Below are 27,335 nucleotides of genomic sequence, written 5' to 3'. Positions count from 1 at the left end.
TCTGACAGAATATTGACCAAAAATGAGGAAACTTTGTTGTTGAAAGGACTGAATTTTTGTGTTTCAAACACCTGTAACTTTGTTGATTTACATGTTGATTTATTCAAGTTTATAAGAAAACTGAGATTAAAGAAATACTTTGAACATCATAAAAGTGTGCAGAATGTTCCATCAAATCCGTGTATTTCAGAAATGTCAATTGCTGATTTAAATGTTACCCATTTAATCTCCACCTTAGATGAGGAAGATGAGTATGTAGATATTACTGAAACTGCTAGATCCTTAGAAATAGTTGAGGATGTCTCTCTTGATAGTGGCCTAAGGGTACAGTCTAAGTTTTTACCATTAAGACCAGAGGACACCTTCATTGATGAGTTTTACAACAAGGTAACTCAAGAAATTCACCAATTGGAGGATAAGCATATGTCCCATTCACATTGCAAACATGAAAATAATGTAACAAAAAAAGAGAGAGAGATATTGAATGGGCTGCGAGATGATCCCAAAATAACTATACGAGAAGCAGATAAAGGAGGAAATATCGTAGTGATGAATAGAGTTGATTATCTAAATGAAATAGATAGACAACTAGGACAAAAAGATTGCTACATCAAATTAAATGATAATCCAACCCAAAAAATCGAACAAAACATCAATGCCGCTTTAAGAGATTGGCATGCATCCTGCTTACTATCAGACACAGAATACAAATATCTACAAGCTCATGATTCTTGCTATCCGTGTATATATATCCTCCCAAAGATCCATAAGGGGGGGGCGTTCCCATCTGGGAGACCTATAATATCAGGGAATGGTGGACCCACCAAACGGCTTTCAGAATTTGTGGACGGATATCTCCAGCCATTTGTTAAAAACTTGCCCTCCTACCTCAAGGATAGGACGTTTTATGCAAACTAGAGGATTTCATCTGGGATAGTCCTGATCTTCTTTTCGTTACTCTAGACGTAGAGAGTTTACATACATGCATCAAAAGTGATTGCGGTAAAGAGGCTGTCAGACATTTTTTGTATAAACGTAGTGCCAAAAATCTGGAACATACTCTCATGCTGTTAGAGATGACACGCATGATCCTTGAAATGAATGCATTCCTTCATAACGGAGACTGGTTCTTGCAGAAACAGGGTACAGCAATGAGATCCAGGTTTCTCCGTCTTATGCAGGCCTTTTTATGGGCCTGTATGAGACGGAGCATGCCTGGGGCATCAGGTCTAAACCATGGAATGATAACATCATCTTCTATTGAAGATATATTGATGACATTCTGATGCTGTGGAATGGAGAAATAACAGAACTAATGGCCTATTTCAACTACCTAAATGACAATCGGTTCAATGTTAAATTGACCATGAATTATTCCAGGGAATCAATTGATTTTTTGGATTTAAAGTTATATGTCAATGGGAACAAAATCGAAAGTGATATCTTCAAGAAACCAACAGCGTGTAACAGCATTTTACATGCTGATAGTGCACACCCTAGGGGAACTATGAACGCCATACCCTTATGTGAGATGACAAGAGCACGACGCAATTGTAGTCAAGAAAAGAATTTTCAAAATCATGTCAAACTAATGAAAAATGCTTTTAAAGAGAGAGGATACATGGATGAATGTTTGAACAAAGCTGGGTCAAGAATCAAAAGTGTGAACCGCAGTACCATCCTACAGGGTAGTGTTAACAGAAATAAAAAAAAGAAAGGAAAGGATGAAATATTGTTTATAACTAAATTTGACCTATACAGTAATCATGTTTATAACATTCTACGTAAAAACTGGCACCTAATTGCATCTTCCAATATGCCCCCGGGTACAGTACCAACTAAACCCAGGGTGGTCTACAAGAGGGGAGAAAACCTAAAAAAGATGCTATGTCCCAGTTATGTAAAAGAGGAAAAGACTGTGAGTAATACTGCTTGGCTAACAACAAAACCGGCTGGTTTTTAGGTCTGCGGCACTTGTACCATCTGCCAATTTGGCCCGAACAAAAAGTTGAGATTTCAGTACAACACCAAAAAAGAATATGAAATTAGATCTTTCATCAATTGCAACACCACACATACCGTGTATGCTTTGGGTTGCGCATGCAACAAAGTTTATATAGGTAGTAGCATCAGAAGCCTAAAAATAAGAGTTAAAGAACATACTAGGGCAATAAGGAACAATGATGCTAGATACCCTATGGCGACTAGGGCAATAAGGAACAATGATGCTAGATACCCTATGGCGACACACATACAAGAAGACCACCCTAATGAAAGGAATATTTGGTTCCATGCTTTGGAACAGGTACAGGCCCCGCAAAGAGGTGGAAATAGAGAATTATCCCTAAGGAAAGCTGAGGCAGGCTGGATCTGTAGATTGAGGACGACCAGTCAGGGCCTCAATACAAACACAGAATTACATCATTTCTTATAATTCAGGATAATCTTGATATCAATTCAGTATGTGTTCTTTAAAATCATGCAATGCTTGACCGATAATTTGTCTTGTATTTCTGTATTTTGGTTATATTTTGACAAATTGACTTAGAACATAGATTTACTTTTCTTTTCCCACCTTACAGAGATATTTCTTTTAAAAAAATATACTCAAAAATTGGAAACAATAATGTATTGAAGTAATTATAAGACTGCAAAATTTGACACACTCTTAATAAAGGTCTTACTAAACATACTACTGTTATAAGCATGAGATAAAATGGGCTTAACTATGATACTTACATTGAAAATGCAGCGCTGTACATTGTCACCACTATATTGGGAACAATGTGGCAATATGGCGTTTGATATTGAGGTTGAGTCACTTAGACTGATGACTTTTTTTGCAAATTCACAGTATGAAAACTAAAATTCCTTCCAATCTCATAATTTTAATATCCTAGATAACATTTGTTTTCGAGTCACTAAGACTGCAAATATTTTTTATTCAAAATTGTAAAATGGAAATCCATAACTATGTTTTTTTCATATATTTCTCGATATCAAAGACAACATTTTCAACCCTCTGCCCAAATTTTCCAAATCACACATTGTGAGTTTCCAAACCTGAGCCATTTATAACATCTTTTCTCAGTGGGATCAGAACAATGCTTCCCTGGATATATGTTGCCAAATATTATTTACACACTGCAAGATGGCGCCCGAAATCGATCTACGGTAGCATGGTCTTGTGCTACCGGCAACCACAGTGTTTATACACTGTAAGATGGTGCCCAAAACCATGCCACTAAGTAAAATTGGATCCCTAACCAAAATGTCGTGTCCGGGTCACGATTACATTACCCGGAGCACAATTACAATCATATAGGTAGAAAAATTAGGTTAATATTTATAAAGATTAATCGTACAGTAGATCGAGCTGCATTATTATTTACATGACATTATACCGTTTTAATAACAAATGTTTTTAATTTCTGTCTCCACTTATCTTCGATCGAAATATGGACCTGATGGGTTTCCATTGAATTTAATTTGTAAACATGGTGAGAGATCCAGGCCAGTGTGCGTGTATAGTATAATAATAGATGCACTCGGGACGCTCAAGATGGCGCCCGTTTTACGGATGAATTGCTCGACCCCAAATGAGGTTAGGTGATAAACAATCGCAGGTGCCACTAATTTAACAATTAAACACCATATAAAAGTGCCCGATTTCTCTGTGATTTAGACATCACAAGAGAAGATGCCACGCGATGGAGCCGGCTTGATCTACTCCTGCAAGTAAGTGGAACGCCGTCAGTATAATTACGCGCTTTAAAATAGATGCCCCACGAACAGCGATGCCTGGTATTCCCTAGTCTACTATTTGATTATAGACCTTGCAACTTGGGCACTTGGTACTTAGTATTCCTTCTAGTTTTTGAGATATTAGTCCATCCTTAGCCTTAGGTATTTATAGATACTGCAACTTCACAATATGGCTGCCCCCTTTTCACTTTCACAAATCGATCTTATCACTACTTCAAAAACCTGACCCATACAGCATATGTGGCTGTTTATATCTTTGCAGGTGACATAGTATTAATTCTTGAGGGAGGTACGATATTAACTCTTGTGATGGATCAAACTAAATAATTTGGGTATTGGGCACTTTGCATTCCCTCCAGCTTTTGAGATACTAGCCCTTCCCTAGCCATAGGCATTTAGGGATATTGTAACATCACAATATGGCTGCTGCCATTCACTAGAAGGAAACACCTCAATGTTCTCAAGATGCTCCTTTGTATAAATCGTTTTTTTGAAATTACTCTTCTCAAAACATGATCCATACAGCAAATGTGGCTGTTTATATCTTTGCGGGTGGCATGTGATTAATTCCTGAGGGAGGTACAGCAATTAATTCTTGTGATAGACCAAACCTACAAATAATAAAAAATGATAAAGGTTCTAAGTATATATTTTTTTTATTTAGATTCATGCTACACTGGGCTATCTGACCCAAGTCATCTTACCTAATGAAATTGAAGTGTCTGTTTTTCACCAAATAAACGGTAGGCGCTTATATTTGAAGTGATTATAATAACAACACCGACCACATAATATGTTAAATACTAATATGGCTGTAAACCTTTTATTCTAGAATAGGTTTTAATAACATTGCCTTTTGACTGGATGGAAGAACATGTATCTATTCAGTATCAAGAAGAGTGCATTCTATTTGGTAAACCAACCGTTAGGCTTTATAATCAAGAGAAAAATTCCTCAGTACTATTGACAACTACATAGTTGCTAAATCAACTAGTGCATATTAATATAATATCCAAAGCCCACCTAAATGTTATATATAATGAGGTTGATAGGCCCACCTCTGCTCATCTTTCCTAGTTTTAATTTCCTTTTTTCATGAAGTTATGCAATAAAGAGAGTAGCAGAGTTTTAGTGTATAACAATGTTATTGGTGTGTTCCTTGTAAATATGTAAAAAATTATGTAAATAAATGTGTTGTGAGGAAATGGAACTCAACAAGGTTTGCACAAGTCTCTAGAGACCATCATTTGCATTGTGTTGTCGTTCTTTTTAATATGTCGTAATTAATCGAAATGTGGAAAATAATGTTTTGTATTATGTTGTATATATTGTACATATATTAATTGTGTGTATATGTATATATATTGTTTGTAGCCCTGAAGAAGTCCGTGGAGGACGAAACGCGTTGGCTACATGTGTGAAGAATCAAATAAAGACTGAACTTTCAAAAAAACATCCAACGATTCTGCTACTGAACTTTTTTCATTTTTTGACTTATGCATAGTGACTATTATTGTACAGATTTTCAATACATTGATTTGTGTGCTGGATCATTTGTTGCAAAAATTGTATGTTAGAACAAATCTTTTGTTATAGGAGGTCTAGGGAAAAGAATCTCCGATCCGCGGCACCATAAAAAAAACGAGGCAATATACAGGATAGGTGCAATTGATCTCAAAACCCCTTTTCCCATTTTTTTCAAATTGGGACTTTTTCAGTCCGCTGTGGATTTACCGCATCCTCTGGGCCGGTGGTGGATTCCGCCGGCCCGGAGGATGCGGGAAATAGGCAATCCTAATCTGCCCCATAGTTTGAATGGATGGATGCCTGGATCATGGTACTATCTGACTCTTAGATAGCATATGTGCATCTAGAGAGAGTAGATGGTCACTGGATGAACTAAGTGTTACTTAGAAGACCATGTAACACCGCACCCGCACGTCTGTCCCAGTGTAGGAAAGGCAAGGAAAAGAAGTTGTAATTTTGTCCAAATACTACCATGCATAGTAGCAGTAGTTTGTATTGCAAGCACAGCATATATCCGGCTATTACGATGGCCACTCATTACCTCTGTTAATAAGTTTAGTAGAACTCAGTCATTCATGTGTGGATGTATCACTGTTCACTCAATAAAAAGCAAAGCACCTAAAGTCATCCCATATGTAAGTAAATACATACCATGTGCAGTGATAGATAATCAGATTATTTATCTTCTTCATTTTCCTTTTCAAGTATTCATTGGCACTGTAGGGTGAAACTTAAATTAATTAAGCAGTAGCCCTTGTAACAGTGTATTCTCAGTGCCACCCGTAATAGAAAAGTAAGAGCATCACCACCTGTATGTACTGGACTGGTACAGTAACGTAAGTCTGTCTCACTCATCATGGCGGGCGTCTGTTTTCCTCCGGTGCAAGTTGACTGTGCTGGCATTATGCCTGCTTGCAGAAGTTAACGTACCAATTTTGCTAAACAAGAGAGAAGAATAAGAATAAGACTTGTGTACTGTCATAGTCAACTCTAATGGATTGAGTTCATAGTGCTCGTAGAATTGATTCCTTAAACTCCCACTAATGTTAGAGCAATGGTGAAGAAGTGGGAGGTTAGATAGATACTAGCCACAATAGTTATGTACTGCACTTGCAAGTTGCTAGGTCTACTGTGACACAACTTTCTGCTGAATCATTTTTTGTTAATCTTAAAGAGCATTGGTTACAGACTATGTCTTTCTTTCTTCATATAGATGCTCCTTCCAAACCAAACCGGAAGGAGCTGGCTAGACGGGCCCGGCAACGGAGGCTGGAGGCCACTGTCGCTGAATATCAGTGGCTGGTTGCCCAGGAGGAGGTGGAGACGCAGTCTACCACAACATCTACCGGGACAGCTGCATCCTCCTCCGCACTCCCTGGGTCACCCAGACGGCGCAGGTCTCCAGCGGTACGGAGCCGTGGTACCACAGCCACCCGCCACTGCCAAGCAGCCAGAAAATCAGCTGCCCCCACAGCAGTTGCAAGAAACGTGTGCACCGCCTTTCCCTGAGGGTTTCCTACCTCGAGCAGGAGCTGCTCAACACCAAAACCCTGCTCGAGACCCTCCGCAGGAGCATTCCGACCTGGCCCTTAAATTCAACAGCAGCAGCTAGCAGTAGGAGGAGACTGTCCCTTGCCCCTTTTTTAAAGACTTCTGGGGGTGGGAATTGGGAGTTGTTTTTTTTTCACTTTTTTGGACTTTTCACGGACATTCGTTGGGGTTAGGGAGTGGGGGTGAGTTGGGTCTTGTGGGAGATTATTTTTGTCAGGGATATAAATATACTTTAAACGTTATCTTAGCATACGTGTTTTTTTTACTGTTTTTGAGGCTGGTGGGTGGGGGTTTAACAGTAACTTTGTTTAGGTGACACTAAAGTGGCATCTTGATTCAAGTTGTGTAATTAATTGCCCAAATGTTTTCAAAACTAAGTGCCTCTCACAGAGTAAGTGAATTCAATAGTCCTAGGACTTTACTAGTACTAGCGTCAGTCTCTCGTCTCTCCTAATGCTCCATTATACTTCCTCCCCCCAAAACGCTTATCTTACCTGTAACTTGTGTTTGGAAATAGGGCTAGGACCAGGGCTGGCTGCACGTCAAATGGTGATATGGCAATCCTGGGCGGATGAAATGTCATCATTGCGTTGGTACTAGTGGTGTTACACAGTGGCAGTTGCAGCATCTGAAAAAAAAAGAAAATGAAACCTTGTTTGTCCTTACCGTAGCATTAGAACGGTACGATACAGAATATAGCAGGTGACAGTACACTAGAACAGTGCCACAATGTAGCCTAACAAATGGTAAAGTATTGAAAGTATAACTAGTACTTGCGTTGAATTTCTTTGACATTGGCTACTACTACAAGAAATAGTACTGAAGCTGAGTAAGTCTAGAATATATCCTCGGATTCCTTCACCAGCCTGTTGCTATGACCTTATCCTCCCCAGCAAGTGTGTGGAATTATTGCTGTCATTTAGTCACACATCAATTAAAACCACACAGCCCGGGGGAAGAGGGTTAGGGTTTGGAAAATGGATGGGAATTGGGGTTTCTTTTTGGGTTAGTTTTGTTGAGAGAAGAAAAAAAAGCACAGCATGGACAAACAATAATTGAAGATAAAGAAATCTTTGGGTACAAAGCTAACCATAAATCGTTTAAGTGACATAAAGGAAGTGCATGCACTACTGCATGCATTGTTACTGAAAAGTAAGTAGAGCTTTCGACAACCGTGAATGACAGAATGCGACAGTACAGGGCTGCAGCGTTTTCACTTGCCTATCTCTGCACTCAGAGAAACACTTCTTACATTAAATTAAGTTTAAAAAATAACTGAAGTAAAACCTATAGAATGGCTGTAGGGATCAATTTAGAAGCAGAGAGAGATCCAAGAAATGCAGAGTCACACTCATAGAAGTTCACAGCAATAACATTACTTAAAAAATAATTTGAAAAGAATGGATACTGTATCTGTATGTTGTTGTAGTTGTCCTGTTGAATTTGGTAAGTAAGTTGCACGCATCAAACCATTCCTCTTATTAGCGGCACTCCTCCATTCAAGCTGATGCTTCGTCCATCAATGTTGGTGACCAGAAGACACCCTGTCCACTGCCTGCCTGGCGGATGTTGAATTGCGGCTCGCTAATGTGACGCCTGACTTCATCCTTTTTTTCCCATTGCACAGACTGAAACCCGGCCTGTAATTATTGATGGAAAAACAGGAAGTGATATTAGAACACCACTGATAAATAAATATAAGGTATGTAGGCCTTGTAGTGCAAAAAGTCACGCTTTGAGTTTCCTATTAGACAGTACAATATTTTTGAAAGCGCGTACTCTGTCTGAGTCTCCTTTTGAAGGATAAATAAGTATGGGCAAATTAATTTAGCGGATCTTTCCCCTCAAGCTAGGTGTACTGTAAACTGTGTTTTAGAACAAAATTAGACCTTCCAAGCAGTGCTCCCACCCAGACCCTTACTAAAGCCAGTCGCAAAAATGTAGAAGACCCCCAATCAGATATCAAAAAATGAGGCCTAGTAGAAAACTGGTGACAAAACGTACTTTGAAAGTAAAAGTAGGCCCAAATCCCCCCTTACCCACCGTGGATTGTATTCAAACCACTTGCAAGCAAGCAAAAGTATCCATACCCAGCATCGCTCCAAGACTCGCAAACCCCCTCACAAACAGCCCCCCACCCAAACACATGCAATACAAATACTGCTAACCCTAACGAGCCCTAAGTTAAGAATAGTGGCAAACGCTTTCTTTAACTATGCCAAATCCCCCCTTTCCCACCATGGATTTTCTTCAAATCACTTGCAACCAAAATTACACATTCCCACGAGTGCTCTAAGACCCCAGAACTCAGTTGCAAAAATCTAGAACACCCCAAAACACATGCAATCCTGCTGCTAGGGCTAACCCTAACGAACCCTAAGTTATAAAAAGTGCCAAAAGGCTTTTCCGCATGGATTTTCTCCAAACCAGTTTTATCCGGTATTAGACCTTCCCAGCAATGCCCCAAGACCCGCCAACCCACCCGCAAAAAAGCACAACACCCCCAAACAGCCAAAAAGGAAAATCTCATACTTACAATATTTATCGGCCTTCGGTCCAAACGCGCTGTGTAGCTAGGTCATAACTCCCGTTTTCCACCACGGATTTACTGAAAAGCAAATGCAATCAAAATTAGACTGTCCCAGCAGTGCTCCCAGACCCCAATACCCACCCACAAACACCCGGAACCCCCCCAAAGCGCACCTCAAAGGCAAGCAAGTCAGCAAAAATGCAAAAAACAATTCGCCTCCGATTTGGTTCAAACCACTTTTATCCGGTATTAGAGCTTCCCAGCAATGCCCCAAGACCGGCCAACTCACCCGCAAAGAAGTAGAACACCCCCACAAGTGCAGAGTCTTTCTTCATTGGGCGTAATCCAGCCCTCTGCTTTGAGGGAAATAGGAGTCTGGAGGAGGAGGATAGAGGAGCATGTTCTTGTGAACTTGTGAACCTGAGGAATGCAGACTGCGGCACCTTCCAATCAATAAGCAAACAAGTGCAGACAGTTCTGCTGATGGGCTTGTTTTTGTGATTAGGTGATTAAAGTTTTAATTATATTAACTGTGCAAAACAAAGAAAGACAGACACACAGGAATAAAAGTGAATAAGGACGAAAAAGAAAGTTATTGATTCATTGGCTCATTTTCAGGGCTAGGTGTCAGGGAATAAGAATAAAGAGTTCGTCCTCATACTCTGCGAATTCAGGCAGGAGTAGGTCAGTGACAGTGTCACCTAACAGAGAAGAAATTCCCTCATCTAAGTTGCTGTCCTCCTCGTCTTCATCCGGCGTGTGTTTTCGTACTTTGTAATCTGGTGGTATGAGGTGCTGATTCATCTTGATCATTGTTCACCTCTCCACATTTTTGGGCGAGAGGCGGGTCCGTTTGGAAGTTACAATGCCACCAGCAGCACTGAAAGCACGTTCAGAAGACACGCTTGCGAGTGGGCAAGACAAGTAGTTTATAGCCAGGTTGGAGAGCTGTGCCCAGAATAGTAGCACAAATGTAATGCTGTTCTGAGTGGATCATTTTAAGACGTTCATCGCCAAGTAGGCGCTCTAATAATTTCTCCGCCAAAACAAAAGCGTCTTGCTTTTTTTTATCTTTTTGAAACATAGAAGACACCGCCCTCAGTTGGTGCTCCAGCATTGGCAACAATGGGATAGCTTTTCCCAAATTACAGTCCTCCTTGCTGACTGCACGCGTGAAGACCTCAAAAGGACAAAGCATGTCTGTCAGGCTTTTAACTAGGTTCCATTGCACCGCATCTAGCCTCAGGTCCTTCTGAGCTGTACCCAGGGTTAAGAAATAGTGATCGAGTACCGTATACTGCTCATACAGACGCTCAAGCATGTAAAAGGTTGAGTTCCAACGTGTTGGCACCTCCTGGATGAGTGCTTTCACTGGCATTCGACGTTCATGTAGCAGGCTCCTCAAATGCGTCCGGGCCTTAAAAGAATGGCTGAAATGGTTGCACATTCTTCGGCAGGTGGCCACTAAATGTAAATGTATTTGAGCTTATATAGCGCACAGCTACCCACAAAGGGTTTCCCGGCGCTTGCTTAGGGAACCCGTCCTGGTATTCCCCTGTGAGATAACCCCGGCAGGGTATCCACAAGGTGAAAGTCAGGCATCCCGCCGCGAGGGGCTGTTGTGGAGATTAAGCAAGCTATTACCCAGAGTCGCAGAGTGTGAACCCGTGAGTCGAGAAGGCACCGGAGCGAGAATTATCGCGTCCGTGGAATTTTTGAGCCCAAGACCCGCCGAGGCGGGGAATTGAACCATGGTCCAGGGCCGATCTCAGCTTCCGGGTCTGCGGCCTCTAACCCGTGAGCCACACTTCTCCACTAACTCGCACGCTGGACTGTCTTCATCACTCAGGAATTTTTTAACAACCTGGTTTATACAGTGCGCCAAACACGGCACTCTGAAATAGTGACCCAGATCCATGGCCTTAACTACATTGGCGCCATTATCCGTGGAAACATAACCAATCTGGCATTTTTTTGGGGACAGCCAGTGAAAGACCTTTGTGTTAAACTCATTCAAAATGTTTTCTGCTGTATGACGTTTCTCCAAGCTAAACATGGCTAGTGTTGCATGTTTCCGAGCAGCTGTAAAAACTTGGTCCGGGTCAACACCTGCGTTTAGGTTTGCTTTAACCCCTGAAAAAGAGACCCAGTGTGCAGTGATGCACATGTAATCAGCGCCTGCGCCACTGGTCCACATGTCTGTTGTCAGATGTATAGTGTGAACAGCACTCTTCTGCAAAGCTGCCCCAATCACCTCCAGCACATCTTCATGTAGTGCTGGAGCCGCAACTCTGGCAAAATAGAACCGGCTAGGAACCTTCCATTTAGGGCAGAGCGCTGCAACTAATTCTAGAAAACCAACCCCTTCTGCAAAAGAAAAAGGGAGAAGGTCCAGAGCTAGCATTTTAGCCAGCTTAGTGTTATACAGACGCGTCAGTGGGCGGTTGCGATCATATGGCGCGTCTGAAAACAACATGGTTCTAATGTTGCCCTGGACCATGCTTTTACGGGATGATGATGATGATGACTTCTTCGATCCAGTTACGCTCGCTGATGAACTTTTTCGCATTGGTGTCTCACTCTCTCCCACACTCTTAGTGTGGCTCACAGAGGGTGTGCTGCTGACATGGGTACTGGGTGTAAGTGAAGTGTTTGACACTTCTTCCTCCTCGTCATCATCAGATGAAACATCAACGTTTTCTTGACTTGCAATTCGGGCTTCCTTGATCTCCTTTAGGTGTGCAAACCATTGGACAGCGTGCTGTCTCTTAAGATGACCTCTCTGGCCTCCGGTACCATAGTTGGTACCAAACTTACCACGACTAACTGCAACCTTACGAATGCTACAAATGGCGAAGTTTTCCTTTTTTGGGCAAACACTAAAGAAGTCCCAAACTGCGGACTTGAAATGTCTGTGGGGGCCGGAGGAGGCGGCGATACTGGTGGTGGTCATGCTGCTAATGCCAGATGAAGTGGAGGATGTGTATTGCCGAACTTTACTACGTTGTGCACTTTCACCACCACTAATTGAGGTTGAGTTGAATAGAGGTCCCTTCTGGCGAGGAAGAAATATGGAAGTGGTAGGTGTTGGTGTACTAGTTAACTCCAATGATTGTGGTGTTTCCATTGCCTCCTCGTCGACAACATCATCACGCTCAGCAGCTTCTCGGGCTAGGGTCAAAATGTCTGTTTGCTGCATGCCCGCTGGGGCTGCAGTGACCTTTATGATGACTGGGTTGTCGTCGTGAGAGTCTTCATCAGCATGAGTATCCGCCACTTCTTGTTGAGCCTCATCACACTCCATAACAATGAGACTTTCGACGACCTTCCTTTTACGCCTAACTACCTTTGTCAGATCATGGTGTGCCTCACTCTCAGACGTCAGTGATGGTTCCCAATTTAGATCTGTATCATCAGAAGGAGGTGGGCTTGAAGAAGATGTAGACACCACCCTTGATCTTTTCCTTGCTAGGGATGTGGAAGACAATGAATGATCATCAGGAGGAGTGGCTTCCTCAAATGATACCTCGGCTTGATTGTCAATTTCCTGATTTCCTGATGTGCCCCTACTTCGGGAGGAACAACTATTGTGGGCACTTGTGACCCTCCATGCACCTCTGCTTACGCATCTCCTGGCGCTGCCTCTCCTTCCACATGTACTTGGGCTTGTACTTGCACATGTGGTTGTTGTTGTGGCTGTGGTTGTTCAACACTCATCAGATGAGATACAGCAACCTGTGTTGATTTAGGGACATTGCTGCTACTTTCTTGCGATGAGCCAACATCACTGGTCGATGGTGATTGAACAACTAGACTAAGTGCCTCTGCAGCACTCAAGGGCTTGGAATTAAGTTGGCATGGTGGTGGTGGCACTGAGCCCAATGGTGCGGGGGTGCTGCTCCCAGCTTGGTCCACAGCAGATCCCGATGCTGCTGCAGGCGTACTTTTTTTTTACTCCCAAAAAATGTGGCGGGCGGCACACCAGTCTCCTTGGTAACTGGCTTCTTCTGCTCCATACTGGCAACTTTCCTGCAAGAGGAGCTACGGTGAACTTTTTTTGGGGCCATCTTCTTCAGAGGTCACAACATCAGTCCGCAGTTGCACGAGTTGCAGAGTTGTCTGTGGCCAGACGTGACGTCGCGTCACGTTATGCTGCACACACACTGCTGCAGGACTTCTTCCTGGCACTGGTGGTTCTCTTGAGTCTTGTGCACCTAAAAGCAATGAAAAACAGAGGAACATCAGTTCAGTTACACACCTCAAAAACTCGAAAACCACATAAAAATCATCACAATCCCATGCCATCCAAGCCCTCCATGATGTTTAAATTCAAGACACCCCACAGAAAGACTAGGCCCATGCACCACTCACTACCCCTGGGCCTAATGTATGAAAGCTAGGCAAAATGATTGCAGGCCTGAGAACACTGCCTGCATTCAAAATGGCCCCTTGCTTCCCAGCACATGGCCAGGGCCTGCCTGTACCAGCACTCAAAATGGCCCCCACCCACATGGCCAGTCCCCATGAACACCCCAAAATATAGAAAAACACAGATAAATCAACACAATTCCATGCTATCTATTCCCTCCATGATGTTTAAATTCAAGACACCCCACAGAAAGACTAGGCCCATGCACCACTCACTACCCTTGGTCAAAAGGCCCCAACAACAGCCCAAAAATCGAAAAACACAGAAAAACCAGCACAATCCCATGCCATCCATGCCCTCCATGATGTTTAAATTCAAGACACCCCACAGAAAGACTAGGCCCATGCACCACTCACTACCCCTGGTCAAAAGGCCCCACCAACAGCCCAAAAATCGAAAAACACTGAAAAATCAGCACAATCCCTTGCCATCCATGCCCTCCATGATGTTTAAATTCAAGACACCCCACAGAAAGACTAGGCCCATGCACCACTCACTACCCCTGGGCCTAATGTATGAAAGCTAGGCAAAATGGGTGCAGGGCTGAGAACACTGTCTGCATTCAAAATGGCCCCTTGCCTCCCAGCACATGCCCAGGGCCTGCCTGTACCAGCACTCAAAATGGCCCCCACCCACATGGCCTGTCCCCATGAACACCCCAACAAATTGAAAAACACAGAAAAATCAGGACAATCACATGCCATCCATGTCCTCCATGAAGTTTAAATTCAAGACACCCCGCAGAAAGACTAGGCCCATGCACCACTCACTACCCCTGGTCAAAAGGCCCCAACAATAGCCCAAAAATCGAAAAACACTGAAAAATCAGCACAATCCCATGCCATCCATGCCCTCCATGATGTTTAAATTCAAGACACCCCACAGAAAGACTAGGCCCATGCACCACTCACTACCCCTGGTCAAAAGGCCCCAACAGCCCATAAATCGAAAAACACAGAAAAATCAGCACAATCCCATGCCATCCATGCCCTCCATGATGTTTAAATTCAAGACACCCCACAGAAAGACTAGGCCCATGCACCACTCACTACCCCTGGGCCTAATGTATGAAAGCTAGGCAAAATGGGTGCAGGCCTGAGAACACTGCCTGCATTCAAAATGGCCCATTGCCTCCCAGCACATGGCCAGGGCCTGCCTGTACCAGCACTCAAAGTGGCCCCCACCCACATGGCCAGTCCCCATGAACACCCCAAAAAATCGAAAAACACAGAAAAATCAGCACAATCCCATGCCATCCATGCCCTCCATGTTGTTTGAATTCAAGACACCCCACAGAAAGACTAGGCCCATGCATCACTCACTACCCTTGGTCAAAAGGCCCAACAACAGCCCAAAAAATCGAAAAACACTGAAACATCAGCACAATCCCATGCCATCCATGCCCTCTATGATGTTTAAATTCAAGACACCCCACATAAAGACTAGGCCCATGCACCACTCACTACCCCTGGTCAAAAGGCCCCAACAACAGCCCAAAAATCGAAAAACACTGAAAAATCAGCACAATCCCATGCCATCCATGCCCTCCATGATGTTTAAATTCAAGACACCCCACAGAAAGACTAGGCCCATGCACCACTCACTACCCCTGGTCAAAAGGCCCCAACAGCCCAAAAATCGAAAAACACAGAAAAATCAGCACAATCCCATGCCATCCATGCCCTCCATGATGTTTAAATTCAAGACACCCCACAGAAAGACTAGGCCCATGCACCACTCACTACCCCTGGGCCTAATGTATGAAAGCTAGGCAAAATGGGTGCAGGCCTGAGAACACTGCCTGCATTCAAAATGGCCCATTGCCTCCCAGCACATGGCCAGGGCCTGCCTGTACCAGCACTCAAAGTGGCCCCCACCCACATGGCCAGTCCCCATGAACACCCCAAAAAATCGAAAAACACAGAAAAATCAGCACAATCCCATGCCATCCATGCCCTCCATGATGTTTAAATTCAAGACACTCCACAGAAAGACTAGGCCCATGCACCACTCACTACCCCTGGTCAAAAGGCCCCAACAACAGCCCAAAAATCGAAAAACACTGAAAAATCAGCACAATCCCATGCCATCCATGCCCTCCATGTTGTTTGAATTCAAGACACCCCACAGAAAGACTAGGCCCATGCACCACTCACTACCCCTGGTCAAAAGGCCCCAACAACAGCCCAAAATTCGAAAAACACTGAAAAATCAGCACAATCCCATGCCATCCATGCCCTCCATGATGTTTAAATTCAAGACACCCCACAGAAAGACTAGGCCCATGCACCACTCACTACCCCTGGTCAAAAGGCCCCAACAACAGCCCAAAAATCGAAAAACACAGAAAAACCAGCACAATCACATGCCATCCATGCCCTCCATGATGTTTAAATTCAAGACACCCCACAGAAAGACTAGGCCCATGCACCACTCAATACCCCTGGGCCTAATGTATGAAAGCTAGGCAAAATGATTGCAGGCCTGAGAACACTGCCTGCATTCAAAATGGCCCCTTGCTTCCCAGCACATGGCCAGGGCCTGCCTGTACCAGCACTCAAAATGGCCCCCACCCACATGGCCAGTCCCCATGAACACCCCAAAAAATCGAAAAACACAGATAAATCAACACAATTCCATGCTATCCATTCCCTCCATGATGTTTAAATTCAAGACACCCCACAGAAAGACTAGGCCCATGCACCACTCACTACCCTTGGTCAAAAGGCCCCAAAAACAGCCCAAAAAATCGAAAAACACAGAAAAATCAGCAAAATCCCATGCCATCCATGCCCTCCATGATGTTTAAATTCAAGACACCCCACAGAAAGACTAGGCCCATGCACCACTCACTACCCCTGGTCAAAAGGCCCCAACAACAGCCCAAAAATCGAAAAACACTGAAAAATCAGCACAATCCCTCGCCATCCATGCCCTCCATGATGTTTAAATTCAAGACACCCCACAGAAAGACTAGGCCCATGCACCACTCACTACCCCTGGGCCTAATGTATGAAAGCTAGGCAAAATGGGTGCAGGGCTGAGAACACTGTCTGCATTCAAAATGGCCCCTTGCCTCCCAGCACATGCCCAGGGCCTGCCTGTACCAGCACTCAAAATGGCCCCCACCCACATGGCCTGTCCCCATGAACACCCCAACAAATTGAAAAACACAGAAAAATCAGGACAATCACATGCCATCCATGTCCTCCATGAAGTTTAAATTCAAGACACCCCACAGAAAGACTAGGCCCATGCACCACTCACTACCCCTGGTCAAAAGGCCCCAACAATAGCCCAAAAATCGAAAAACACTGAAAAATCAGCACAATCCCATGCCATCCATGCCCTCCATGATGTTTAAATTCAAGACACCCCACAGAAAGACTAGGCCCATGCACCACTCACTACCCCTGGTCAAAAGGCCCCAACAGCCCAAAAATCGAAAAACACAGAAAAATCAGCACAATCCCATGCCATCCATGCCCTCCATGATGTTTAAATTCAAGACACCCCACAGAAAGACTAGGCCCATGCACCACTCACTACCCCTGGGCCTAATGTATGAAAGCTAGGCAAAATGGGTGCAGGCCTGAGAACACTGCCTGCATTCAAAATGGCCCATTGCCTCCCAGCACATGGCCAGGGCCTGCCTGTACCAGCACTCAAAGTGGCCCCCACCCACATGGCCAGTCCCCATGAACACCCCAAAAAATCGAAAAACACAGAAAAATCAGCACAATCCCATGCCATCCATGCCCTCCATGATGTTTAAATTCAAGACACCCCACAGAAAGACTAGGCCCATGCACCACTCACTACCCCTGGTCAAAAGGCCCCAACAACAGCCCAAAAATCTAAAAACACAGAAAAACCAGCACAATCCCATGCCATCCATGCCCTCCATGATGTTTAAATTCAAGACACCCCACAGAAAGACTAGGCCCATGCACCACTCACTACCCCTGGGCCTAATGTATGAAAGCTAGGCAAAATGGATGCAGGCCTGAGAACACTGCCTGCATTCAAAATGGCCCATTGCCTCCCAGCACATGGCCAGGGCCTGCCTGTACCAGCACTCAAAGTGGCCCCCACCCACATGGCCAGTCCCCATGAACACCCCAAAAAATCGAAAAACACAGAAAAATCAGCACAATCCCATGCCATCCATGCCCTCCATGATGTTTAAATTCAAGACACCCCACAGAAAGACTAGGCCCATGCACCACTCACTACCCCTGGTCAAAAGGCCCCAACAACAGCCCAAAAATCGAAAAACACTGAAAAATCAGCACAATCCCATGCCATCCATGCCCTCCATGTTGTTTGAATTCAAGACACCCCACAGAAAGACTAGGCCAATGCACCACTCACTACCCCTGGTCAAAAGGTCCCAACAACAGCCCAAAAATCGAAAAACATTGAAAAATCAGCATAATCCCATGCCATCCATGCCCTATATGATGTTTAAATTCAAGACACCCCACAGAAAGATTAGGCCCATGCACCACTCGCTACCCCCAATCAAAAGGCCCCAACAACAGCCCAAAAATCGAAAAACACAGAAAAATCAGCACAATCCCATGCCATCCATGCCCTCCATGATGTTTAAATTCAAGACACCCCACAGAAAGACTAGGCCCATGCACCACTCACTACCCTTGGTCAAAAGGCCCAACAACAGCCCAGAAAATCGAAAAACACTGAAACATCAGCACAATCCCATGCCATCCATGCCCTCCATGATGTTTAAATTCAAGACACCCCACAGAAAGACTAGGCCAATGCACCACTCACTACCCCTGGTCAAAAGGCCCCAACAACAGCCCAAAAATCGAAAAACACTGAAAAATCAGCACAATCCCATGCCATCCATGCCCTCCATGATGTTTAAATTCAAGACACCCCACAGAAAGACTAGGCCCATGCACCACTCACTACCCCTGGTCAAAAGGCCCCAACAGCCCAAAAATCGAAAAACACAGAAAAATCAGCACAATCCCATGCCATCCATGCCCTCCATGATGTTTAAATTCAAGACACCCCACAGAAAGACTAGGCCCATGCACCACTCACTACCCCTGGGCCTAATGTATGAAAGCTAGGCAAAATGGGTGCAGGCCTGAGAACACTGCCTGCATTCAAAATGGCCCATTGGCTCCCAGCACATGGCCAGGGCCTGCCTGTACCAGCACTCAAAGTGGCCCCCACCCACATGGCCAGTCCCCATGAACACCCCAAAAAATCGAAAAACACAGAAAAATCAGCACAATCCCATGCCATCCATGCCCTCCATGATGTTTAAATTCAAGACACCCCACAGAAAGACTAGGCCCATGCACCACTCACTACCCCTGGTCAAAAGGCCCCAACAACAGCCCAAAAATAGAAAAACACTGAAAAATCAGCACAATCCCATGCCATCCATGCCCTCCATGTTGTTTGAATTCAAGACACCCCACAGAAAGACTAGGCCAATGCACCACTCACTACCCCTGGTCAAAAGGTCCCAACAACAGCCCAAAAATCGAAAAACATTGAAAAATCAGCATAATCCCATGCCATCCATGCCCTCCATGATGTTTAAATTCAAGACACCCCACAGAAAGATTAGGCCCATGCACCACTCGCTACCCCCAATCAAAAGGCCCCAACAACAGCCCAAAAATCGCAAAACACAGAAAAATCAGCACAATCCCATGCCATCCATGGCCTCCATGATGTTTAAATTCAAGACACCCCACAGAAAGACTAGGCCCATGCACCACTCACTACCCCTGGGCCTAATGTATGAAAGCTAGGCAAAATGGGTGCAGGCCTGAGAACACTGCCTGCATTCAAAATGGCCCCTTGCCTCCCAGCACATGGCCAGGGCCTGCCTGTACCAGCACGCAAAATGGCCCCCACCCACATGGCCAGTCCCCATGAACACCCCAGAAAATCGAAAAACACAGATAAATCAGCACAATTCCATGCTATCCATTCCCTCCATGATGTTTAAATTCAAGACACCCCACAGAAAGACTAGGCCCATGCACCACTCACTACCCTTGGTCAAAAGGCCCAACAACAGCCCAAAAAATCGAAAAACACTGAAACATCAGCACAATCCCATGCCATCCATGCCCTCCATGATGTTTAAATTCAAGACATCCCACAGAAAGACTAGGCCCATGCACCACTCACTACCCCTGGTCAAAAGGTCCCAACAACAGCCCAAAAATCGAAAAACACTGAAAAATCAGCACAATCCCATGCCATCCATGCCCTCCATGATGTTTAAATTCAAGACACCCCACAGAAAGACTAGGCCCATGCACCACTCACTACCCCTGGTCAAAAGGCCCCAACAACAGCCCAAAAATTGAAAATCCCAAAATTGTAGTTGCAGCAACTGTAATGCCCCACACAAACTTACTTGTGAAATTTCTAATCCAAAAGCGATCCAAAGAAAGTCAAAAAGGCCTCAAATCCAAATATCCAGCAGCATCCACAAAAGTAATCCTTCCAGGTCAAGATCCAAATGAAAGTGACCAGCACATGAAGAAAGCCCTGGGAGGAGCCTGCTGGACAGGAACAGGAAGTTGGAGACTGTGGGCCACTTCCTTCCTCCCACCCCCCCCCCCAAAATGGACTCCTTGAAAAAAAAAGTGCAGGCAAATGTCAACCTGAGGAGTTATTCTGATAAAAATCATAATTATCAGAAGGTTTATGCTGCTTGCTGGTGGATTTCTTGTGCAGAATTGCAAATTCTGCATTTCGCGAGTGCGATATTGTTGCTGCCCGCCGCATCTTCGTGTTCGCAATTGAGAACTCTCGCGATGGTGCTGTGCAAGGTGGCAAGCAGCGATTCAAAATGGCGCAGCAAGATTCAAAATGGCGCAGCACTCGCAAAATATCGAGAAAAACAACTCAGCAAACGCTGAATGACGGTAAGTGAACTCCGCATGCCGCAATATTGTATCACCAAGAAAAAAAATCCGCTGCGTGCGAATTTGCAGATTTTCGGTAAATTCGCGAGAGTTCGCGGATTGCAAATTTACCGAAAATCCGCAAAACCCGCGAGCGGAACGGATTTTCCGCCCATGCTTAATATTGTTTGCTATGTTGTCAAAGATGGATCAGGATTATTGACTTTGTTATCAATTAACATTTTGGAACTATGAGCATGGGCTTAGCTGTCAATGTTGTAAACCTAAGTGTCTTGGTTAGCACACATTTATCAGTTATATAGTTGTGTTATGCGGTAACTCACGCCTTCACTCAGGGTTTGTGTGTATGACCCCAGCAACCAAAGATATCTAAAGTATATTGAATTTTTTACATATTTCTATGTAACATATTTCATGTTTGAGATTTGAGTAGCAAAATGGCTTCCGAGTGAGAAGGGGGTGATGAGTGTAGCATGCTGGGTGGTAGTTAAGACACAGGGTCTCATGGTAGATGTAGCCACTAGAATGTGACTTTTCAATAGTGAGAGGAGTTCAGATACTTTAGTGGTGATACTTCAGGGGCAAGATAGCTGCCAGGTGGGGTGTGGCTTGCGCGTAGTACGAGTTGGCGGCTGAGTAGCGGAGCTCCCGCTCTGACCATCGCTTTTCCCTGAATCTCGGCAGCATTATCGGAGGACTGCCATCAACAAGGCCACTTCTGAGTCTTTAAACATTAGGTGAGCCTGGTGCTTTGATTTTTAGCTCATTTTCATGGCTCTTACACTATAAAACCAGCGCGAATCGTTTTTTACCGATTCCGGCCGCCATTTTGTTTTTTTCTTTCCCGCCATTTGCCTCTGTAATTGCACTCTGTAATGGAGCGCTTTTCCTCATGACTCCTCTTGTATATTGTTTTTTCTGCAATATCTTCCTCTTTTTGGGCTCTTCACCTATATTAATGTGGCTACATTGATATTGTCTACTCGTTATGTCTCCAGAGCTGTTTTTACCACCATTTTGACTATTTCTCTCTCAATGCTATGTGCTATGAGAAACATAGGGCACAGTTTATGTGTTATAGATGAACTGTACGTCGTGGTCATTGACATTCTGTTCAGAGTGCCAGAGGTGCGGTCTCTTTGTTATCCTTGACTGAGACACATAGATACATCAATTCGACCCTTGAACCCGATGGTGTAAGACACACAGTCATTATTTTTTTTTTGTGTCTTTGAGATTTTGAACCCTCCTTCATTTCTTTTCTCTTTTTTATGGGAAAACTGCACAATCTTAAGCTCTCAACGACCAAAAAATCCTCTGTCTGCTCCGACTCTAATTCCACAATTCAAGATATGGAGGAGAATCCTGTACCAAGATCAGAGATACATCCTGGTGCATCTTCCAAGCTGTAAACTTCCAACTACGGCAGTATCTTCTAAACACCTGAAGAAGGATCCCTCTTCTCCGAGCTCTACTCCTTCTTCATCCTCTATGGATCTCATCCTGGAAAAAATACGTGCCCTCAAACCATTTATGGAAATGACCGCCAAAACTCTACAGACTAAGCAAAATAAATGGTCTTCATTGGATTCTGGTGTTCTGATTTTAAACAGACAACAGAATCTCTTCAAACTTCCTGCTCTCGCATTTCCTCTATGGAGGCAGATATACTCCATCTCAAACGACAAGCAGAGGATTTGGAAAATCGAAACCGCAGAAACAACCTTCGCCTTTATGGTCTTCCAGAACTTTCAGAGGGGTCCAATCCTACTGCCTTCTTTCAATCTTTCCTCCCGAAGATTCTGGACTTACCCCGCCTCTTCTTCCATCAACATTCAAAGAGCCCATAGACTTGGTCCCAAAGTGTCTAACAAACCCCGAGGTGTCAACATGTTGTTTCTACAATACACTGATCTTCTACAAGTCCTCTCAGCTGCCAAAGCCCAAAAGCAAATTATGTGGGAAAGTCACCGTCTTTACTTATCACAAGATGTAGCTAAAACAACTGCTGACCGTCGGAAAGAGTTTTTGGACATGCGTCCTCAATTATGGGCTCTCAACGCTAGATATAGTTTGCTTCATCCATGTCTCTTCAAAGTTACATAAAAGGATAAAACCACCCCGTTTGAAGATCCAGTAGCTCTACAAGAGTTCCTTCGTCATCACGGAGCGGGTGCAATGGATGCCTCTGGACATACTTAACTGGTTTATTATAATGGTTTACATGTTTATCCACAGTGTTGGTCCTATGGTATTGTTTCGTCATCATGTTGGTCTGTCATAGCCGTTTTTGTCTTTTCAATTTGTCTTTCTTTCTCTTATGTTTACTCCTAATATTGCCTACCTTCTTTTTCTTTTTACAGACGTCACCTCCCTCCTTCCCTATCAAATGTGCCCCATATGTTTCATATGCTCCGGATGTTTTTGTAGAGGTTGTTCGGTGCGTGCTCTTGATGTTCACTGTCGTCGTCTTTTGAGGCCGTCACCCTCGTCTTTTTGTTTGTTTCCGTAAGTATGTTTTTCAGTCGTCTATATTTGACTTGTACTGTCTTCTTACTCCTAATACTTTTTTCTTTCTACTGTATCTCGTAGCTTTTCTCTCTTTCTTCTTCTCTTTACACTCTTCTTCTCTTTCCTTTTACTCCATTGTTCTCCACATCACTTTTTTCTTTTATATTCTTTCTTAGCTGCTCTTGTGAGCTTAAGTTACTTGTTCATATACTCTTATTGATTTGAATTCTGAGTTACTACATTGAATGTTAAGGGTTTGAATAACCTGATTAAAAGGCAAAGGGTGTTATCTCATCTTGCTAAGCTTAAGACTGATGTTGCCCTAATTCAAGAATCCCACCTCTCAGATAATGAAGCCTCTAAGCTTAAAAGATGTTGGGTGGGTCAGATCTTTAACTCCCCAGCTATGGACGAGAAAAATGGTGTTGTGATTTTATGCCATAAAAAATTGAATGTTTCTCTTATTTCTCATGAATATGATGATAATGGTCGCTGGGTGATAGTTCAGTTACTTATAGATAAGATTCCTATTGTTATTTTCAACGTTTGCAAGTCTTTCTGGCCTAGCATTTCTGAAAAATTATATTCACTTAATGATTATTACCTTATTTTTGGCGGAGATTGTAATCAAGTCCTTGACCCTATCCTCGATCGAAATTCCAAAGTTAAATTTTGTACATCCAAAATGCACCCTCAATTTACTGCTTCCATACATCATAAAGTGCTGGTGGATATTTGGAGACTATGTCACTTCCTCTGACATTTGGTCCATTCTAATTTCAGACCATGCCCCGGTTCATGTGGATATTGACCTCATTCCCTTCTCTCCTCATCCTGGCTGATGGAGATTTATTAACTCCCTACTCCTTGATTCCAATTTTTGCACTAAATTCACTGACTTTGCTACTATTAATCACACCTCGGATTCTTCTTTTGTCATGGTGTGGGATTCTTTTAAGGCAGCTGCTTGTGGTTTTATTATTAATTTTGTCTCACAAAGGAAAAAATTATTGGAAGCCAACTCGACCTAACTTCTTAATCAAATTAAACTCCTGAATACACATATTATTATTCTAACACAGAAACTTCTCTCAAAGAACTCATTGATGCTGAAATTACCTTTAATAAAATTACCGCAGATGCGGCTTCAAACTTTTTATTGAAATGCAATTCCCGTTATTATGGGGGGCAAAATTAAACGGGGAAATTACTTGCCAATTTGTTGAAGGTACAAAAAGAAAGAACAAACATTGATTCTGTTCAAAGTCCTACTGGTGATGCTCTATTTAAAGACAAGGACATTCTCCATGAATTCGTCAACTTTTATCAAAATCTTTACACTCCTGAATCTACCCCGAATTCGGCAGATCTCCACTCTTATTTTTAATCTATTCCTTCTCCTCCCTCTACCCACGTTGTTTTTAATTCCTTAGATTTAGAGATCTCACTCAAGGAGATTTCGCATGCTGTCTCAATTTTACGTCGGGGGAAAGCCCCTGGCCCCGATGGCTTTACCATTGAATAATTCTATAGTCATTTTGCTTCACTTCTCCTACCAAAATTACTTCTTTTGTTTCAATCTTTCCTAGAAACGGGTTCCTCTCGTGGCTCGTTTCAGGAGGCTATGATTTGTCTAATTCCTAAAGAGGGTAAAGAGGGTAAGGATCATACTCTCTGCAAGAACTCTAGCCCTATCTCTTTGGTTAATACTGATTATAACATTTTTGCTAAGATTTTAGCTGTAGAATAGATCCATTGCTACCTGATTTGATTGGTCCGGAACATTCAGGTTTTGTCAAAGGTAGACTTTCTTCTGACAATTCTAGCGTCTTCTTTAACGTCCTAAGTAAAGCCTCTTCGCTTAACTATCCTTTAGCCTCCATCTCTTTAGATGCGGAAAAAGCTTTTGATAGTGTTAGCTAGGACTTTATGTTTCATGCTTTGTAATGGCTGGTTTCCCACCTAAAATTATTACTCTTATTTCTGTACTTTATTCTGGTCTCCGAGCTTCTATTTTTGCTAAAGGTATGGTCTCTGATTATTTCCCTTTACATAGAGGTGCTAGGCAGGGTTGCCTACCATCTCCTTTATTATTTGTTTTGGCTCTGGAGCCCATTTTGACCAAAATTCGACTTGATGATAACATTTCTGGGTTTCATTTTGACTCTCATCAAGTTAAGCTTTCCGTTTATGCTGACTATATTCTTTTATATTGTTCTGAACCTTAGACTTATCTTCCTTTCTTCCTTCAACAGGTTTCCTCTTTTTCCCAAGTCTCTGGTTACCGACTTAATGTCGATAAATGTGAAATTTATCCCTTAAATAATTTATGCCAAAAACATCTTTTTGAACAATCTGGCTTTTCCTGGCAACCCTCTAAGATTAAATATCTAGTAATTTGGTTTGCCCCACTTTTGTCGGATACTCTGAAAATAAACTTCAACTCTATACCTAAAAAATTGGATTCAGCTATCTCTCGCTGGAATCCTCTCTTCCTTTCCTGGTAAGGCCACCTTGATTCTGTTAAAATGATGTTATCTCCGAATATTTTATATACTATCTCTTTGATTCCTGTCCATATTCCTAGTTATTACTTTAAGAGAATTGACACTACCTTACAAAAATTTCTGTGGAAAGGCAAACGTTCTCGACTAGCTCTTGCAACTTTGAAGAAGGATAAGTCACATGGCGGTCTCCGTTTCCCTGATTTTAAAAATTATCATTGTGCTTTCTCACTGAAACAGGATGCCCGTTGGATTTCCACTGATCTCTCTTTCTACCCCGGCTTTGGCTAAAAATAGAATCCTCCTTTTTCTCTGCTTTTGACTTTCAAGAAATCCTTTCTTTTTCTTCCAAATTAACCTCTCTTCGACACTCTGTTATTTCACATACCTTTTTTACCTTCCTCCTATCCCTCTTCTGATTCCATTGATCTACAACCTATCTGGCACAATAAACATATTCAAATTTGTAATCGTACAATTTTTTGGAAGTCCTGGCATTCCAGAGGAATACAGTGGATTTCTCAACTACTTTCTCATAATCAACCTCTTCCCTTCTCGGCTCTTCGATCTCAGTTCTCCCTTCCCATGTCTTCGCGTTCACAATATGACTTGCTTTGTCCTGTCCTATTCAAATATATCCATTCATTACCCTTAACCACTGCTATTCCCATTGAATCTCACTCCATTTCCTCCACATTAGATCAATCTCCTTCTGCTTCTTTTCTTTATAAATCCCTTCAATTTCTCATGAATAGGCCTAAAACTAAAACTGAATTAACCTGGGAAAAAGACCTATCTGAACATTGGTCTGTTCCTCTATGGCAGAGGTCTTCAAACTTTTGGATGCTGAGAGCCCCCTGTCAACATTTTCAGTTGTAAGGACCCACTCATGACAAAAAATTCCAAACCTGTTGGCAGAATCTGCATATTTATCAAACTCCAGCTCTGGTCCAAGCAGCACAACAAGTTTTGGTCCCAGAGCAGGAGTGGGCAAAAAGCCTGGATTCTTGGCTCTGCCAGTGCCACAGTTAACAAACAGTTTCCTAAGCCTACATATTTAAGGGCAGATTTACATTACCTGGCGCATCCCTGGAAATCAGCAGGGATGGGCCAAGAAACGTGCGACATGCAATGCCATTGTTGCGCCACAACGGATGCACCGCATTTTCAATGCAGCATGCCATGATGCAAGGATAGGCAGATGCGTGTCACATCTGGCGGCTTCAGGTTGGAGCAGTGCCTGAGTTGTGATGTGGGCGCGACGCAACTCCAGCACTGTGCCAACCCAGCCTATCTTCCACATGATGCGTCACACCTTACGCCTGCTTCAAGCGGGCGCAAGGTTTTGACGTAGCGGGGTCGAAACTGTGACTGAGTGAAATCTTGTAGATTTCACTCAGGCACTTTTCAGAGGCATTCCTGCGCCAGAACACCCACCCTGCGGCGGTACGCCCACTTGAAACCTGACGCAGGTTACATGTGGCACAGGCCTTTACAACGTGACATAGCTCCCTAGATGTGTCACGTTTTAAATCCCCCGTAGCATGGTGCTTGCTTTGCGCCGCTGCTGTGTCACCGAAGTGACG

The sequence above is a fragment of the Lissotriton vulgaris genome, chromosome 3_1, assembly GCF_964263255.1.
Source record: "Lissotriton vulgaris chromosome 3_1, aLisVul1.2, whole genome shotgun sequence".
In the NCBI taxonomy this organism is placed as follows: domain Eukaryota; kingdom Metazoa; phylum Chordata; class Amphibia; order Caudata; family Salamandridae; genus Lissotriton; species Lissotriton vulgaris.
The sequence above is the reverse complement of the archived record's forward strand: the minus strand, read 5'-3'. Positions refer to the sequence as shown.